Source organism: Eurosta solidaginis, chromosome 5 (genome assembly GCF_040869045.1).
Source record: "Eurosta solidaginis isolate ZX-2024a chromosome 5, ASM4086904v1, whole genome shotgun sequence".
Classification (NCBI taxonomy): domain Eukaryota; kingdom Metazoa; phylum Arthropoda; class Insecta; order Diptera; family Tephritidae; genus Eurosta; species Eurosta solidaginis.
Window position 1 is genome coordinate 36428589 of NC_090323.1, and position 15862 is coordinate 36444450.

The 15862-nt window shown below is 36.0% G+C and overlaps 1 protein-coding gene across 1 annotated transcript in view; it reads left to right on the plus strand.

Annotated features, from left to right (window-relative positions):
- Window positions 1-15862, plus strand: part of Trl (Trithorax-like) — a 291079-nt gene that overhangs the window by 19688 nt on the left and 255529 nt on the right. The gene's annotated exons all lie outside the window — the stretch shown is intronic.

Genomic DNA, 15862 nt, shown 5'->3' on the forward strand with positions numbered 1-15862 from the left:
TTTAGGATTGATGTATCCGCACAACATTTTGATACTATATTAAATAATTCTTTTTGGCCGCCCGGTGCTTTTGTGCGGGAATTCGAACGTAGGCGTAATACTAATATTTCAAATCTTGCTACACTTCCACATAACAATATTGCATCAAAAAACTGAATGTTAAATCGGTCCTAAATTTGTTTTATCAAAATGTTAGAGGTTTAAACACTAAACTAACTGAATTGTATTTGAAATCGTTTAACTGCAATTACAACATTATCGCTTTAACTGAAACTTGGCTAAAACCTCATGTATTTAACTCAGAGATTCTTTGCCATGATTACCAAATATACAGAAATGACCGCTTGAACAGAATTGGAGGTGGAGTTTTGCTTGCGGTACATTCTTCTGTACCTTCAGCTGAGGTTAATTTACCCATTATTGATTCTACAGAATTCAAATGCATTAGAATCAATCTCGGAATGGGTTGTGTCTATATCGCGGTCTGCTATATCCCACCATCTTCTGATCCTTCGGTGTATATGGATCATATTTCCCTGCTCAAAATTGTTAATTCATTGATGAAGCCCATTGATTCGATGATAGTCCTGGGTGACTTTAATCTCCCGCATGTATTATGGACCATATCTGATCAGAATATTGTACCTATTTCTTCTAACCTGTCCAACAACGAATTTTTAGCCGAAATAACTGAACTTTGCCTTAAACAGATAAATATAATTCCTAACATGTTCGGGAGGACCCTTGATTTGGTATTTGTCGATGATACATCAAAATGTACTCTAAGCCGGGGTGAACCTCTTACTGTACCTGAAGACCCTTACCATCCTTCCCTGGAAATAGCATACGAATTCGAAAGAAATTCTCCGAGTAGCATTGCTACTAAATGCGACTCTAGTTTCAGATTTCAATTCGCGAAGGCTAATTTTAGTAAACTTAATCAAACTTTATCTACAGTGGCTTGGCCCAAATATGGTGTAGATATTGACAAAAATGTTTCCGACTTTTATACCACCATTTACGGTATTTTGGAAAAACACGTACCTAAGCGAAAACGTGTGTCTACCGACTCAGTCCAAATATGGTTCACTAAAGAGCTGAAGTCCTTAAAAAACAGAAAATCTCGCTTCTTCAAATTATACAAAAGGTCGGGTTCTCACTCCGATTACTTGCATTACTCTTTTTTGCGTCATAAATATTTTGAATTAAACAAAAAGTGCTATAATACGTACATCTGTAAGATGAAAAGGAAAATAACTTGCAATCCGAAAGCTTTCTATAATTTCGTGAACTCTAAACGTAGGGTTAAGGGGTTTCCTCTGCTTTAAAATACCAGGGTAATTTGTCTAGCGACGATCAAGATATTGCTAACTTCTTTGCACAATTTTTCAAGTCCAACTATTCCAATGAATTTAATACTTTTTCAAATGAATATCCATTTCAGCTTAACTCACCATTAATATTCCAGAAATATATCCGGATGAAGTTTTTTCATATTTAACGTCCTTGAAAGAATCTTACAAGTACGGTCCTGATTTAATTCCCACTTGTTTTCTTAAAAAATGCGCTGAACACATTTATCAGTCTCTAACTGATTTATTCAATATGTCCCTAAAAAGTGGAGTCTTTCCTTCTGCTTGGAAGGAATCTTTTCTCATACCCCTTCACAAAAGTGGTAGTAGGTCGTGTGTAGAGAACTATCGAGGAATAGCAAAGTTGTCGGCCATCCCAAAGTTGTTTGAAGCTATCGTTACCAATCAGCTAACATTTTCCATTTCTACTTTGATTGCAGGACAGCTAAACGGATTCTTAAAAGGCAAATCTACCATTACTAATCTACTTGAATTCACAACTCATGTTTCTAAGGGATTTAGAGAAAATCTTCACACAGATGTTATTTATACTGATTTCAGTAAAGCATTTGACAAAGTATCCCACTCCTTACTTATATACAAGCTGGATCGGCTTGGCTTCCAACCTGGTCTCACCCAGTGGATCTCGTCGTATCTCTGCGGTCGAACGCAAAAAGTTATATTTAAAAATACTTTTTCAAATGTCATCGATGTTCCCTCTGGCGTCCCACAAGGCAGCCACCTTGGTCCAATTCTGTTCTTGCTATTTATTAATGATATCTGTACCACTATAAAATATTCCAAAATCTTAATGTATGCTGATGATGTAAAACTTTTTAGGTCTTATGCGTCTATCGAAGAACGTCCCTTGCTTCATGCGGATTTAAACTGCCTAGTTACTTGGTGCAACGTAAATTCAATGCCGCTGAACCTCAATAAATGCAAATTCATGTGCCTATCTCGAAGATCTTTGCCAGCAGCCTCTTATGTAATTAATAATTTTTGTCTTCTATCAGTAAACTATTTTGAGGACTTGGGAGTCACGATAGATGCTAAACTTAGTTTCAACCTTCATATTAATGCTACTGTCAATAAGGCTAAAGGTGTTCTTTCATACGTGAAACGGTGGTCCAAAGAATTTAGTGACCCTTATGTAACTAAAGCCCTTTTCATCATCTTAGTTAGACCGATACTAGAATACGGATCAATAGTCTGGAATCCACAATATCGAGTTCATGCAGATAGAATTGAATCAATACAAAAGCAATTTCTACTTTTCTCTTTAAGGAATTTTCAGTGGGACTCTGCGTATAATCTTCCACCTTATACTAGTCGGTTAGAGCTTATCAATCTTCCAACTCTTGCAAGTCGTAGAGAAATGCTAGGCGTTATATTTATGGCTAAACTCCTGAATGGACTGATTTCTAGTCCAATTCTTTTGAACGAAGTAAATTTCAACGTCCCATCACGGGTGTCAAGACATTACAAACCTCTTCTTTTGAGGCAGTGTAGAACTAATTTCGAATTAAATGAACCTTTTCGGTGTTTGTGTCATGATTTTAACACTCATTCTAATTCATTTGATATAACGGATTCACTTTTTACCATAAAGAAAACTGGCTTATCCTATCTTAACTCTTAACAAAAAAAAAAAAATCAAATAAATTAAAAATGTTCACTTATTTAACAATGTAGTATATATATGTATAATTTCTATGTAATTTCTAACTGTTATGTATAGTACCCAGCTGATGATTTTTATTCTGTAGCTGAGCAGTTTTAGATCTCGACGCTTAACAAACCTCCGCCTATCAACAACTCGGCAATAACAAATCCGTGCGTCATGCGGATGCGCCCCTCGCGCCGGTCGGGCGGGCTTTGGAGGGTTTAATCCGTTGGGTATTAAATAAAAATAGCTTGTTGACTTACTGAAAATTGTCTGCTTACTTCCTGTTTCCAAAGAAATATAAACAAAAACTAATTATTACTTTAACAGGTGGAAATATGTATTATAGTGACGTTGGGAGTGGAGCAAATATTTGCTTTTATGGCTCAACGTAAAGAGTCACCATCTTTTTTTCGCCGGAATTCAGTTTGCAAGATTCCAGTGAACCTACTGTTTTTTTTTTTCCAAGGCTGAGAACATTGATAAAAACCAATTATCCTTAAAAAGGATACACCAAAAAATTTAAAAAATCGCTTTTATTAAAATTTTTCAAAAGTATATCAAAATATACACAATTGCTTTTCATATGCCATCCATCGCATTCAATTTGGATAAACCGTTGAATTTTAACGATTTTTAAAAAAACGAAGAGTTAGTAATTAATACAAACTTATTTTGCGAATAGGTAGGTAGGTTGAACTGGCCGGTCCATGAGGACCTCACATAGACTGATTGAGTCCGTAGTGTTACCAGAAGCTTGTTTTAACGACCAAACTGAAAAATCCTATCAAAAACCAGAGCCTATGTTATAAAATAACTCCGTCCTCTTGGCAAATACTAGAAGCTTCCTAGGACTTAAGCCGCTTGCTGCTTCTAGATCTGACAGCTGTATCACTCCTTATAGCTGGAATCTTAGCCTGGCAAGTGCAGGGCACAATCACAGAACGTGCTCGATCGTTTCCTCCTCCAACCCGCACTTCCTACATCTGCTATCACTGGCCAAGCCTAATTTAAAGGCATGTGGCGCCAGAAGGCAGTGTCCAGTCAGAATACCCGTCATGAGTATACAGTCGTCTCTTTTTAATGATAGAAGCAACTGTGTTAGTCTAAGGTTGTAAGACCTACACATAATCTTCGACACTTTACAGCCCCGCGCTTGAGCCCACGCCTTTCCCGCTTGGTCGATCATGTGCACCTCTCGCCTTCGCTTAATCTCGCCCAACCTAATTGGGACATCTACGGAGAAAGCTTCAAGGGATGCGCCATTTTTAGCTAGTTCGTCCGCTTTTTCATTCCCATCTATTCCATATGACCTGGGACCCAATATAGATGTATGCTTCTCCCTGTCCCGATTCTCTCCAGAGACTGCTTACACTCTAACACGCATTTAGATGCTGTGCTATGTGAGATTATTGCCTTAATTGCTGCTTGACTGTCAATATAAAAGTTAACACGGTTGCAGCTTAAGCTATTCTCTTCCAGGGTTTCTACGGCTTTGGTTACGGCTAATATTTCCGCTTGGAAAACGCTACAGTAATCCGGCAGCCTGTAGGATCTGCTTATTTCCAGATCAGCGCAGTATACCGCATACCCTACTCCTTCCACTACTTTGGAACCATCCGTGTACACATGTATCGCCTCGTCCGCCATTTGCGCACCCTTGCGCCAACCGTCCACCTCTATTGTGGCCTCCCTCGAAGCGCAGATAGGGAATCATGTAGTCTGTTCGTCTTGTGATTGATGACCCTATATGGCCATATGGTCGGCGCTCAAGCTGCCCCGAAGCACCGAGCCTGGTTGCGGTCGTTAACGCTTTTTTCTTTGCTACCAGGTCTACAGATGGGATGTGCAGAATGGCATACAGTGCAGCCGTCGGGGTTGTTTTCAGGGCTCCCGTAATGCTAAGCATCGCTAAGTTATTTTGCGAATAAATTGCAAAAATTAAAATTTTGCTAAAGTATTTTCGGGACTAATTTATTTCACGTAGACCTAACGATAAAGATGCAAGTCAGCAAAATATATGACAAATTCTGTCCCACCTATGACGCTAATACCTGTGGAAAATATAAAATCCGGATAAATATACTTTTAAACTTTCGTAGTTTTTTATTTGTATAAATTACACATAAGTACATTTCATTTCTAATGATTTTATTTTATAATAACTTACATCTGAATTCAAATAAACAAAACTTGTTCCGAATCACCATCTAAAGCTTTGTACGAAAGTATGTTGCCATATATATACGTAAATATGTGAATACATAAATACGCATGCTTGCTACATATGTATATGTATATATGCTACATACATATTCACACACGCCTTAGTACATGCTCTAGCGAAAATAATAGCATGTACCGTTTGTTAAACCACATTGGCGTCGGTTTCAAGAACTTTATTTCAACTTTACAATTAAACATTATACACTTTATTACTATGTTTTATTAAAGCACTTTCACCAAATTTTATTTTTTATAATTTACTAGCAGACCCGGAAGACGTTGTTCTGCCCTAAATTTGGCCTATCTGCATACATTTTAATAAGATTTTTTCGTCTAACTCTGCCCTACCCCTCTACACTTTTTCCTAATCTTTTTATTCACTCCTCCCTCCGTCTTTTTCGCTTCATCTCCATCTTCGTCTAATTCTATCTCTTTCTCAGTCTCCTTCTCTCTTTTTTCTTCTCTCAAGTTTTTCTCCTTCTTCATCTCTTATTGCCAGTCCCAGAGGGTGGTATGTATTTTGTTCCAGTCCCATTCCGAGTATCAGTCCCAGTTCCACTCCGAGTCTCAGTCTCAGTCCTAGTCCTAATCCCAGTCCCAGTCCGTTTCTGGTATACTTCCCGGAAAAAAGCATCGTAAATACTAATATAGGCAAATTTATATACGAAATTTCAGGCAAATCGAATAGGACATATGTAAATAGGTATGTGGGTATTATTAATTCTTGTCTTTATTTCGGCTTCGCATGCATATTTATCAGTTTTGCCAGGTTGATGCGACTAAATCGAATATCACAATGGACTTTAGAGCTCTCAGCAACAGCTTTCATTTGATATCCATAATACACACATTCTAGGAGTATCCGGTCCATGTTTTGGCCTATATCTCGAGACCCTAGTCACTCAGCGGTGTAAAACTTACTCTGTACTAAAGCATACATAAACAGCTTCAACTTGATACCTACAATATAAAAACACATTCTAGGTGTATCCGGGTCCATGTTCTGGCCTATATCTCGAGACCGTAGTCACCCAGCGGTGTAAAACTTACTCTGTACTAAAGTATACATCAACAGCTTCAATTTGATACCCATAATGTAAAAATACATTCTAGGTGTATCCGGGTACACGTTTTGGGCTATATATCGAGACCCTAGCCTCCCAGTTGTATGAAAATTATCCTGTACTATAGCACTCATCAACAGCTTTCATTTGATATCCATATTGTATAAACACATTCTAGGGGTGCCCGGGTCCACGTTTTGGGCTATATCTCGAGACCCTAGCCTCCCAGTTGTATGAAAATGATCCTGCACTATAGCAATAATCAACAGCTTTCATTTGATATCCATATTGTATAATCACATTCTAGGGGTGCCCGGGTCCACGTTTTGGGCTATATATCTAGACCCTAGCCTCCCAGTTGTATGAAAATTATCCTGTACTATAGCACTCATCAACAGCTTTCATTTGATATCCATAGTATGGAGTGACAATCAAAATGTACACTTCTTTTTATTTTTTTTTTTTAATTTTGAATTTTTTCTAAAAAAAATCATAACTCAAGAATGGCTAAACCGATTTGGGATTTCAAAATCAACTTACCATCATCTCTCCTTCCTGTATCTTTCCTAAAAATTTCATGGCAATCTTTCTATCCGTTCTCGAGTTATGGAGTGACAATCAAAATGTACACTTCTTTTTATATATATAGATTTAATTTATTGTTTTGAACTTCGCCGCGCGTCACTTTACTGCTTATTCTCAATTTCTTCTCTGGCATGTTAAGTTGTCACACGTAAAATTTTCGAATAAAACTTATAGCATAAATGTTTGATATAACATTTTAAATAGAGAACTTGTATGCTATAGAAAAGTAAAAAATGAAATCGCTGGAAGGTAATTCACCACTCCAGTGAACTGGAGTAACTTTACATGTAATTCGGCAGGTTTAATTTTCGTAACACTTTATTTTGAAACGATTCCAAAACAACTCAAACTTTTATGCTGTCGGAAACATCAACATTAAAAAATTATGTTTTTTTCGTATCTTATTAGATTCATTCGCGTGAGTGAAAATTCGTAAAAACTTGAACAAAATGTTACTAATTTTGGAAAAATCCTGTTCGTGCAAACAAAAGTTTTGCAACAAGAGGGCCAAATTTTGCATTTCGCTTGGAGGAGAAGTTGCAAAATTGTACCCGATAAATAGGTGTCCCGGTATCGCATAACTTTTTGCAGTGTTATGCACATTAAATTCAAAAAAGGGTTTTTTGTTTTGTATTGATAACTGAAAAACAATTTTTTTGTTGTTTTCCCAATTTGTGTGTTTTTTCGATTTGGCGCTTTTCTTATTTTGGTGTTTTTTTTTTAAACAAGTGGCACCATCGTCATAAGTACAAAGTAGAGAGCGCAGTGAGCATAAAATTCTCTTCGAAATTTTCTCATGCATTGACTGTTGTTCGCTGTTGAAATAACCTGTAATATCAGTTGTGTTAACAGAAAAATCAGTCAGATTGATTAGGAATCTGTCAATTTTACAGAATTTTGTTAACTTAAGAGCGACAATTTCTCTTCTGTTGAAATAACTAAACTAATTTGTGCGCTTGACAAAGAACTCGGTCGAATTAACCATAATTTGATCAATTTCACCGAATCTCGCTTAAGTCAAGAACAACAGAACAGATTTGTTTATTTTACTAGCACCATTTCTTTCAGTGTAGCAACTTTCAAATGACTTACGTTTCTAAATCCGATTTTCGGTCCAGCTTTTTGATATCACAGTTATTGTCGAAGTCGATCCGCTGTGTCAAGCAATATAAAAGTACTTTGGATTGAAAATGGTTGGTGGTTTTCAAGTGAATACAATTTTAGGTTCTTGAAAATTATTTTGTAACTTTTACAAAATTTTATTTCACCATAGCAAAAGAACGTAATAGATTGAGTAGATCTAGATAATGAGTATTCTTGATCACTAGTTCACATATCTCTCTAATCCGATTCACTATTTCAGAGCTATTTCGATCTAAAATTTGGTCTTCCTTCACAGATCATATTACTTTCACCATACCGTCCCAGATTCCGGTCACGGTGAACTCACTACAGCAACATCCCTAATGTATGTACATGCAATCACGAAAAACTTCAAGATTAATCATTGCGGAAAAACAAATGTAATAAAAAATGTTGACAATTTGTAAACACTCTTACCAATAGCTAAACGATATTATTATTTTGGTGACAACAAAATCTGCCATTTTTGATAGTTAAAAAGGTAGATAGCCTGAAATTGGGCTAGCATCTTTCAAACCAAATCAAATAGTCAAACTTAGGCCTACTGATCAATTCTAATTCAATTAGTGTGCGCTTAAAGTATTTTTTGCTTTCTTAAAGGGCGAGACATAGAACTGGATCCGTGGACCTATTCTTAATAAAACTGGGCGAAATCGGATGATAACCACGCCCACTTTTTCGATATCGAAAATTTCGAAAAACCGAAAAAGTGCGTTAATTCATTACCACAGACAGATAAAGCGATGAAACTTGGTAGGTGGGTTGACATTACGACGCAGAATAGAAAGTTAGTAAAATTTGGACAATGGGCGTGGCACCGCCCACTTTTAAAAGAAGGTAATTTAAACGTTTTGCAAGCTGTAATTCGGCAGTCGTTGAAGATATCATGATGAAATTTGGCAGCAGCGTTACTCCTATTACTATATATGCGCTAAATAAAAATTAGCAAAATCGCATGCCGAACACGCCTACTTTAAAAAAAAAAATTGTAAAAGTCAAATTTAACAAAAAACAAGTAAGGACGGGACTGTCTTCGGCTATGCCGAAGACTTCATACCTTTCATGAATGGGGCTGAACAATAATCTTATCCCGTTCGTAATCTCCATATAATCGGATGTTTAAGATAAGAAATATATAGTGAACAGATGTACATACCTAAACGATTTTTAAGATAAATACTTTGTGTGAGGATGCAAAGCTTCACGTTTTTTGTGGTCTGCATGTAAAAACTATGACTGCGAATCACGTATTTCAACAATATATGACGTAACGTAACTATTTGATGAAATTTGATGAATTTTGAAGATTCTAGCTGTAAAAAAGGAGCAAAAATGACAGTTTATATGGGGTATATAATATATTAGACTGGGTTGGTCCCCATACAAAAAAAAAGTTTCTAATGTCCGCCCCTAAATTTGAAGATTATGTTGAGAGGGCTTCGGAAAATTTTTTTTGATCCTTCGAAATACAACCGAAAGGCCCTACTCCTTCCACTACTTTGGAACCATCGGTGTACACATGTATCGCCTCCTCCGCCATTTGCGCACCCTTGCGCCAACCGTCCATCTCTATTGTGGCCTCCCTCGAAGCGCAGATAGGGAATCATGTAGTCTGTTCGTCTTGTGATTGATGACGCTATACTACTATGGCCATATGGTCGGCGCTCAAGCTGCCCCGAAGCACCGAGCCTGGTTGCGGTCGTTAACGCTTTGTTCTTTGCTACCAGGTCTACAGGTGGGATGTGCAGAATGGCATACAGTGCAGCCGTCGGGGTTGTTTTCAGGGCTCCCGTAATGCTAAGAATCGCTAAGTTATTTTGCGAATAACTTGCAAAAATATTTTCGGGACTAATTTATTTCACGTAGACCTAACGATAGAGATAGATGCAAGTCATCAAAATATATGACAAAAAATATGTTATGCTGATTTGACAAATTCTGTCCCACCTATGACGTTAATACCTGTGGAAAATATAAAAGCCGGATAAATATATTTTTAAGCTTACGTAGTTTTTTTATTTGTATAAATTACACATAAGTACATTTCATTTGTAATGATTTTATTTAATAATAACTTACATCTGAATTCAAATAAACAAAAGTTGTTCCAAATCACCATCTAAAGCTTTGTACGAAAGTATGTTGCCATATATATACGTAAATATGTGAATACATAAATACGCATGCTTGCTACATATGTATATGTATATATGCTACATACATATTCACACACGCCTTAGTACATGCTCTAGCGAAAATAATAGCATGTACCGTTTGTTAAACCACATTGGCGTCGGTTTCAAGAACTTTATTTCAACTTTACAATTAAACATTATACACTTTATTACTATGTTTTGGTTAAGCACTTTCACCAAATTTTATTTTTTATAGACAAAACACAAGGTTTCTCTTTTGCTCCTACGCGTTTCGATGAAATTTTTTCATGTTCATCAGGGAGACTGTATATTTATCATAAAATATGATATAAAACAAAACAAACATTAACCCATTAGTTAGAATTACACAATTTACATCACTCTGTTGTTAACATAATACTTACATTCAATTTATAACATTGAAACTTTCAACATCTAACACATAAATAAACAAAACTTTACATTTAATTCACTAACTCCATTCATGTTTCCTGCTTCGTCCATTTGCTGATAATGCCGTCATATAAGCGCAGTTTATATTGTTGACGTCTTCTTTGAAATTCATTGCATTATTGATTTTTTGGTGTATTCGTGGAGCTTCCAGCGTCATTTGTGTTCGTTCTTTCCCCTCAACGTCTAATATTTTCGCGTTTTCGAAGTCCGCTGTTGTCCTTTGTTGGTCAAATGTTCGTATAGTGCTGTTGTTGTTTTTCTATTTTTGGCGTCTAGTCTATGTTCGTTTATTCGTACACTTAGCGATCGCTTCGTCGTTCCAATGTATATTTGATTGCAAGTTTCTCCTGCGCTCCCATTACATTTTATTTCGTATACCACATTATGTTGTTGTTCTTTGTCGATTTTGTCTTTTGTTTGTGTAAAGATTGTGTGCAAAGTTCGATTTGGTTTATGCGCAAATTTTATACAATGTAAAGACTACGGGATAACGCCATCACATCTAAAGGGTAAGACAAACAATATTATACATGGGTTCAAATTGGACAAAACAAGAAAAGAAATGGAAAAAATACAGCAACAATTTATACAAAAAATCTTCAACCTCGAAATAAAGGAAGCGAAAATTCAAATCAAAATTACTAGCAACAGTATGAATCATATTAGGGAGGATCTTGAAAAGAGATTAAACGGACAGGACTTAAGCTTAGTTTTGGAAAACCAAATACAATTTACCAAGAAAATAAACACTGCTACAGAACAACATTTAAACTCAAAAATACGAGCGCACGTGACAAAAAGTTTTGATACCTTTGGATTAAGATGTAATGCGGACTGGTTTGTGAACGAAACGGATATAATTGTACCCCCAGAGAGCCGTTGGTTGTTATCAATGGGAAAAAAGTTTGCACTGCCAATATCAAAGAAAACATTTTCTCCTATTCACTTGATTGCAGACCTGGAACAAGGTATTCAAGCAATAGGAGTTGACAGAGAAAAAGATGCACTTAGATGCAATGTGGGAACAAAATTAATACATTTAAAAACAAGATACGCAATAACCCGACAGAAAAAAGGATACTGAAAATTTTTGATGACACCAGACAGCTCATAAAGAAGCACAAAGACATAGCTATCATTACAAACGCGGATAAAGGTAATAAAACGGTCATGATGTACAAGGTGGATTACAAAAACAAAATGGAACAATTATTGCAAGACAGACAAACATACAAAACAATGCGGACGGATCCAACGCAACAATTATTAAGGAAAAACAATAATATTATAAACGAGATATACAAACAAAAGAATATTAGTCTGTATTTAAAAAAGCAATTAATTTGTACTGCAGCCACAGCCCCAAGACTATACGGCTTACCAAAAATACACAAAGATAAGATCCCACTTAGACCTATATCCTCATCAGTAAGTGTGCCATGTTTCAAATTATCAAAATGCCTAGGGAAAACACTGAAACATATTATCTCGGATAGTCTCAATATAAAAAACTCTTTTCAACTGAAGCGCAACTTAAATGATATCACAATTGCCGAAGATGAAATCCTAGAATCTTTCGACGTGGTATCCCTCTTTACTAATATACCAATTCATCTAGCGATAAATACGATCATGAAACAGTGGGGTAACCTAGAAATGCACACAACATTATCGAAGAAACAATTTCAAGCCAGTCTCGAATTCTGCTTGAGGGATAACAACTATTTCACCTATGATGGTACGTTCTACCAACAGGTGTACGGCATGCCTATGGGGAATCCTCTATCGCCCACTGTAGCTGATATAGTCTTAGACAAAATAATTGACGACAGCATTGCTGAGCTTAAATTAAAGGACATATATATCAAATACATAAACAAATATGTAGATGATATATTCGCTATAATTAAAACTAAGGACGTGGAAGAAATACTTAAAACACTAAATAACCAACATACCAAAATAAAATTTACAGTAGAGAAAGAGAAAAACAACAAGTTGCCCTTCCTAAATATCGAAGTTATAAAATCGAACCAAACCCTAAAAACTAATTGGTATGCTAAAGCCGTATCATCATCTAGAATAATAAACTACCATTCAAATCACCCATGGTTGCAAAAAAAGAACACGGCCATAAGCTTTATAAAGAAAATCTACAATTTACAATGACCACAAATTTTAAAAAAATTAAAAATATTTTATATAAGAATGGCTACCCTAATACATTAATAGACGCATGGATAACAACAACAATTAGTCAAACCAACTGCGCGCAAAGCATCACTGAACAAAAGAATGTAAAAGAAAAGCAAATATATGCAGGCGTCAATTACATACCAGGATTAACGGACAACAAAACATTGTATAGCATCACACGCAACAACAATATAAAATTTTCGCATAAACCAAATCGAACTTTGAACACAATCTTTACACAAGCAAAAGACAAAATCGACAAAGAACAACAACATAATGTGGTATACGAAATAAAATGTAATGGGAGCGCAGGAGAAACCTGCAATCAAATATACATTGGAACGACGAAGCGATCACTAAGTGTATGAATAAACGAACATAGACTAGACGCCAAAAATAGAAAAACAACAACAGCACTATGCGAACATTTGACCAACAAAGGACACACAGCGGACTTCGAAAACGCGAAAATATTAGACGTTGAGGGGAAAGAACGAACACGAATGACGTTGGAAGCTCTACGAATACAACAAAAAATCAATACTGCAATGAATTTCAAAGAAGACGTCAACAATATAAACTGCGCTTATATGACGGCATTATCAGCCAATGGACGAAGCAGGAAACATGAATGGAGGCAGTGAATTAAATGTAAAGTTTTGTTTATTTATGTGTTAGATGTTGAAAGTTTCAATGTTATAAATTCAATGTAAGTATTATGTTAACAACAGAGTGATGTAAATTGTGCAATTCTAACTAATGGGTTAATGTTTGTTTTGTTGTATATCATATTTTATGATAAATATACAGTCTCCCTGATGAAGATGAAAAAATTTCATCAAAACGCGTAGGAAGAAAAGAGAAACCTTGTGTTTATGTCTTTATTTTATCGGTCGAAAAGCTCCAAATAATTACAATTGTAACAAAAAATTGGCCCAAAATAAATATATTTATTTTTTATAATTTACTAGCAGACCCGGCAGACGTTGTTCTGCCCTAAATTTGGCCTATCTGCATACATTTTAATAAGATTTTTTCGTCTAGCTCTGCTCTACCCCTCTACACTTTTTCCTAATCTTTTTATTCACTCCTCCCTCCGTCTTTTTCGCTTCATCTCCATCTTCGTCTCATTCTATCTTTTTATACTCAGTTGAGCAGAGCTCACACGAAAAACCGAAAAATTGCGATAATTCATTACAAAAGAGAGATAAAGCGACGAAACTTGGTAGATGAGTCGAACTTATGACGCAGAATAGAAAATTAGTAAAATTTTGGACAATGGGCGTGGTACCGCCCACTTTTAAAAGAAGGTAATTTAAAACTTTTGCAAGCTGTAATTTGGCAGTCGTTGAAGATATCATGATGAAATTTGGCAGGAACGTTACTCCTATTACTATATGTACGCTTAATAAAAATTAGCAAAATCGGAGAAGGACCACGCCCACTTTTAAAAAAAAAATTTTTAAAGTAAAATTTTAACAAAAAATTTAATATCTTTACAGTATATAAGTAAATTATGTCAACATTCAACTCCAGTAATGATATAGTGCAACAAAATACAAAAATAAAAGAAAATTTCAAAATTGGCGTGGCTCCGCCCTTTTTCATTTAATTTGTCTAGGATACTTTTAACGCCATAAGTCGAACAAAAATTAACCAATCCTTTTGAAATTTGGTAGGGGCATAGATTTTATGACGTTAACTCTTTTCCGTGAAAATGGGCGAAATCAGTTGATGCCACTTCCAGTTTTTATACACAGTCGTCCGTCTGTCCTTCCGCATGGCCGTTAACACGATAACTTGAGCAAAAATCGACATATGTATCTTTAATGAACTTAGTTCACGTGCTTACTTGAACTCACTTTATCTTGGTATGAAAAATGAACGAAATCCGACTATGACCACGCCCACTTTTTCGATATCGAATATTACGAAAAATGAAAAAATGCTATAATTCTATACCAAATACGAAAAAAGGGATGAAACATGGTAAGGTAATTGGATTGTTTTATTGAAGCGAAATATAACTTTAGAAAAAACTTTATAAAATGGTTGTGACACCTACGATATTAAGTAGAAGAAAATGAAAAAGTTCTGCAGGACGAAATAAAAAACCCTTAAAATCTTGGCAGGTATTACATATATAAATAAATTAGCGGTATCCAACAGATGATGTTCTGGGTCACCCTGGTCCACATTTTGGTCGATATCTGGAAAACGGATTCACATATACAACTACCACCACACCCTTTTAAAACTCTCATTACTACCTTTCTTTTGATACCCATATTGTACAAACAAATTCTAGAGTCACCCCTGGTCCATCGTTATGGCGATATTTCGAAACGGCGTCCACCTATAGAACTAAGGCCCACTCCCTTTTAAAATACTCATTAACACCTTTCGTTTTATGCCCATATTGTGCAAACAAATTCTAGGGTCACCCCTGGTCCATCTTTATGGCGATATCTCGAAACGGCGTCCACCTATGGGACTAAGGATTACTCCCTTTTAAAATACTTATTAACACCTTTCTTCTGATACCCATATTGAACAAAAAAAAAAAAGAGTCACCCCTGGTCCACCTTTATGGCGATATCTCGAAAAGGTGACCACCTATACAGCAACCACCACTCCCTTTTAAAACCCTCATTAATACCTTTAATTTGATACCCATATCGTACAAACACATTCCAGAGTCAACCCCGGTCCACCTTTATGGCGATATTTCGAAACGGCATCCACCTATAGAACTAAGGCCCACTCCCTTTTAAAATACTCATTAACACCATTCGTTTGATGTCCATATTGTACAAACAAATTCTAGGGTCACCCCTGTTCCACCTTTGTGGCGATATCTCGAAACGGCGTCCACCTATGGAACTAAGGATTACTCCCTTTTAAAATACTCATTAACGCCTTTCTTTTGATACCCATATTGTACAAACAAATTCTAGAGTCACCCCTGGTCCACCTTTATGGCGATATTTTGAAAATGCGACCACCTATACAACAACCACC